The sequence below is a fragment of the Rhipicephalus microplus genome, chromosome X, assembly GCF_043290135.1.
Source record: "Rhipicephalus microplus isolate Deutch F79 chromosome X, USDA_Rmic, whole genome shotgun sequence".
Classification (NCBI taxonomy): domain Eukaryota; kingdom Metazoa; phylum Arthropoda; class Arachnida; order Ixodida; family Ixodidae; genus Rhipicephalus; species Rhipicephalus microplus.
Window position 1 is genome coordinate 17,731,305 of NC_134710.1, and position 5,299 is coordinate 17,736,603.

Sequence of the window (5,299 nt, forward strand, 5' to 3'; positions counted from 1 at the left end):
TGCCATGGTTACTTGCCACACTCGAGCGCGCGGCTTCTGAAGCTACGCTCTCACATTATTTATTATCAAAGTCTCAGTAGGATGATGCGAAGCATTGATCCTTTGCTTTATGGGAAGAAAAGACCATGGTTATCTCTTAATCTCTCCACTCTCCACAGAAACAGGATGCACAATAGACATAGGATGGTTATCTGATTATTTAAAACACAAGTCTTCTAAGAAGAAGTTTCTTTAGCTCCCGATAGAACAAAAATGGGCAAAATTGCTCAAGGTGCAGTTGGGAACGCATATGCACTACCTGTATGTGCATATTGCCAGACTGGGATAACATATATATGAGTGTAATCTTTATTGGGAAATGTTTGCGGTAAAAGCGGTGCGGGCTTCGCTTTGTCAGCAGAAGCACCTTATCATCAATCATGTGGCTTGTGGCTGTTCCTTTGTATTTGTTGTTTAATGAATTGATGAATCGGACTTATGTCGTTCGTGTGATACCGAAGAAGGTATTAACATGTAGCTTTCATCATATCGAGGGTATTTTTTTTCTGTGAAGGCAACGCCGTGAAAGATCTTGACCAAACAGAAACTTCGCTGTAGCAAAAACACGCTCGAATAAAGTAACAATGGTAGCGGCGAGGCACACTTCCCGCGGGAGCCCGCAGCAGTTTCGCCCTTGTGCAGTTTGGTTTCCTCCTTGAAGTAAAGCGGTTTTCTTGTGACACGCTTCATGAAACGTAAGGAGCCGTATACCAGCACTGCGCATGCTCAATGCAGTGTCATGTGTTGCTGATTGTGCTTTAAATTGTGTCGTCAGTTGATATGGCGTTGGCCATCCTCGCCGTATGTTTTAACAGGAGACCGCAATCAGCGAAAATAGAAGTACCTTTAAGTACGAAAATTCACCGCGTTTTGGTATTGCATTTTGGCCTTGCGACGCAGATAACGATTAAAGTGCAGTGTGGTATGAGCCGGTGACATTACATTTCTTCTTCGTGTATTACGCTGTGCTGTTAGCTCTGTTAGATTACTGAAGTAACTACATCGATTGTGCACTAATCAAAGAAAGCTCAGTGTGCATGAATGTCTTATTTGGAGATCATAAAAACGATACAGGCGAGAATTTTCATCGCTTGCAAGGGGGCAGCCATCTTTGACTGGAGTCTGTCTGCCAGGTAAAACAAACGACCAGATGCAATAACATTCGGCCTCTTCTTGTCACATGCCTGTTGTTGTGCTCACCCGCGGTTAGTTGTGACGTAACCAAACCCACAGTCCCTGTGATGGCCATGCCAAAAGATGGCAGCTGCTGATGTTAACAATCGATCGATCGATATGTAGGGTTTAACGTCCCAAAACCACCGTATGATTATGAGAGACGCCGTAGTGGAGGGCTCCGGAAATGTTGACCACCTGGGGTTCTTTAACGTGCACCCAAATCTGAGCACACGGGCCTACAACATTTCCGCCTCCATTGGAAATGCAGCCGCCGCAGCCGGGATTCGATCCCGCGACCTGCGGATCAGAAGCCGAGTACCTTAGCCACTAGACCACCGCGGTGGGGCTGCTGATGTTAACATATGCTTGCTCTATACGTAAGTAAATATATCTAGTATATACTATAAAATCCACAAGAAAGGGGACGTCAAGAACTTCAAAAATTACTAGATGATCAGCTTACTGTCTGTTGTAGAAGCTATTCACAAAAAGAATAGCTAATAATATCAAGACGACATTAGAGTTACATTAACCAAAGGACGAAGCAGGATTTCATGCGGGCTACTTAACAATAGACCATATTCATACTATTGATGGATGGCAGAGAAATGAGCGAGATACAGTCAAACCCTACACACAGCTTTCATAGATTACGAGAAGGCACTTGATTCGGTCAAAATATTATCAGTAATGCTTGAACTGTGCAATCAGAAGATCGATGATACATATACGAAGAAATCTACAGTGCATTCAGAGCCACCATAGTCTTCCATAGAGAAAGCGACAGAATCCTAATAAAGAAGGGTGTAAGGCAGGGAGACACAATTTTTCCAATGCGTGTTTACGGGAGGTTTTGAGGGCCTTAGATTGGGAAGCGTTAGAGATATCAGTTGTTGGAGAATATCTTGGTAATCTGCGATCTGATGATGGCATTGCACTGATGAGCAACTCGGGGGAATAATTACAGCTCATGATTATTGAACAAGACAGGAAAAGCAGAATAGTAGATCTGAATAATAATATTGTTACGTTTGAAAGAGACTGGTAGACGTTGAAAGGGGCCGTTTATTAGGTCGTGAGGGGCAGCTCAGAAGCGGCCGACTGGTTAAAGATCCTCCTGATCCTCTTCTTCCTCTCTCGCTCTGGGCGACCAGTGCGTTCACCGTATATGCTTCTTTTTCTTCGTGCATGTACGCAACATTCCTCTCCGCGCAGACGAAGGCCGCCGGACGAGTCAGTCGAGTTGTCGGGGCGTGTACAGTTTCAGGCGCGCAACTTGAACCACTTGAGTTTTGGCAGCTCGTCGACCACTCGCCGTGAGACGAGCTATTACATAGTTGACCTCTGTAAGTCTGTCGACGATGACAAAAGGTCCATCGTAAGTGGCCAAAAACTTTTGGTATAACCCGCGCTTGCGCATCGGAGTCCACAACCACACCAGATCACCACGGCGATAAATCACTGGTCGATGGTGAATGTCATAGCGTGCCTTCGCTTTGTCTTGCGATGCCAATGTGCGTAGTCGAGCTATGCGACGCGCCTCTTCGGCGAGACAGAGAGTCTCGGCGACAGTGACGTTGTCGTGGTCACGGAAAGGCAATATTGTGTCGATTGTGTGCTGGGGCGAACGTGCATAAAGCAAAAAGAAAGGGCTATAGCCTGTAATCTCATGCTTCGCGGTGTTGAACGCGTAAGTAATGAACGGGAGTACGTCATCCCAGTTCTTGTGGTCGCATGAGACATACATAGACAACATGTTGATAATGGTGCGGTTGGTACGCTCCGTCAGCCCATTAGTTTGGGGGTGGTATGGTGTCGAGTGACGCAGGCGGGATTCACATAAACGGAGTAGCTCCTCCACGACATCCGCTGTGAATTGTCGTCCACGATCACTGATAATCAGGCGAGGTGGGCCATGTCGGAGGATGACCTACTGTAACAAAAACGACGAGACTTCACTGGCAGTTGCGGAGGGGACGGCTGCCATCTCGCAGTAGCGTGTGTGGTAGTCGACGCAAACAATTATCCATCGGTTGCCCTTAGCCGATTTTGGGAAGGGGCCCAGAAAGTCAATGCCCACTTGTTCGAAAGGTGCGCTTGGAGTAGGCATCGGCTGTAGAAGACCAGCTGGACCAGTTGATGGACGTTTGTGACGCTGACATTGCATGCAGCTTGCCACATAACTCTCAGCAGACTTCTGCATACCAGGCCAATAAAAGCGCTCTTTAGTCCGGTGAAGCGTCCGCGCCAAACCTAAATGTCCAGATGTAGGGTCGTCGTGCATGACACTCATAATAACTGTTCGCAGGCTCTCCGGGACCACTAGAAGGAAACGCGCGCCACTGCTGGAGAGGTTCCTTTTGAACAACAGTCCATCACGCATACAGAAACGGCGTGAACTAGTGGAAGCGGATGCAGCGGCGAATAGTGGTGCTAGTTTAGCATCTTTCCGCTGTTCTGCTCTGAAACTGGGATAGTCCGGGAACGTAGGCGACACAGACGCTACAAGCTGGTCAAGGTCATCGGATTCACAATCTGTTGTGCTAAGTGGCATACGTGAAAGACAGTCCGCGTCAGCATGTCGACGACCACTCTTGTAAGCGACGGTAAAACTGTATTCTTGTAGCCGGAGTGCCCAGCGCGCAAGACGGCCACAAGGGTCACGAAGGTTCACTAGCCAACACAACGAGTGGTGGTCGGTTACGACTGTGAATGGGCGTCCGTACAGGTAAGACCTAAACCGCTGAATTGCAAATAATACCGCCAGGCATTCTTGTTCGGTAACAGTGTAGTTTTGTTCCGGCCTGCTTAGGGAGCGACTTGCGTATGCGATGACGTGTTCGCGGTCGCCGTAACGTTGTACTAGGACGGCTCCAATACCTATGCCGCTAGCATCCGTATGAAGCTCTGTCGGAGCAGATGGACTGAAGTGCTGAAGGACGGGTCGTGACGTCAACAAAAACTTCAATTGACGAAATGAAGAATCGCACTCCGGAGTCTACTCAAAGGAATTGTCCTTTCGTAAGAGGCATGTGAGAGGGTACGCAATGTCGGCAAACTTCGGAATAAAGCGGCGGAAGTATGAACAAAGCCCCAGGAAACTACGAAGCTCCTTGACGGAACACGGTGCATTGAACGCCTCAACTGCTGCTGTCTTCTGGGGGTCAGGGCGGATGCCATCCTTGTCAACGAGATGCCCTAGCACAAGCGTCTGGCGGTCTCCGAAGTGGCATTTCTTCGAGTTTAAAATTAGGCTAGCGTTTCGGATGCAGTTCAAAACAGTGTCTAGACGAGAGTTGTGTTCACTGAACGTGCGGCCAAAGATGACGACATCGTCGAGGTAGCACATGCAGATGTTCCACTTCAAGCCACGCAGGATGGTGTCCATAAACCTCTCGAACGTGGCCGGTGCATTGCACAGTCCAAATGGCATCACGTTGAATTCAAAGAGCCCATCAGGGGTTACAAAGGCAGTCTTTTCCTTGTCCTCTGGGTGCATCGGAATTTGCCAATAACCGGATCGTAAGTCTACGGAGGAAAAATAAGAGGCCGAATGTAAGCAGTCTATTGCGTCCTCTATACGTGGCAGCGGGTATACGTCCTTTTTAGTCACGGCATTCAGTCGGCGATAGTCGACGCAAAATCTCCAAGATCCATCTTTCTTCTTAACGAGGATTACCGGTGCTGCCCACGGACTGGCTGACTCTTGTACCACTCCCTTTTGCACCATTTCCTGCACTTGGTCGTTGATAATTTTTCTTTCTGACGGGGAAACACGATATGGTTTTTGGCGAATCGGACTTGCCGCGCCAGTGTTGATGGTATGGCGCGTTCGAGACAGGGGGATAGGGACTACTTTGCCCTTCTGCGCAAAGTCAAATACCGAAACGTGCTTCAACAGCACATTCAATAAAGTTCGGCGCTCGCTTGAGCTAAGCGACTTATTTATCGTTGCCATAAGCGCCCCGTCCGAATTGTGACAACCAGTTCCGTCACGTTCTTCCGGCACGTCTGTGAGCTCGACCACTGATAAGGTCACGTGTTCTTTGCTGACCGAAGCTAATTTCAAACCATTGGGTAGTTT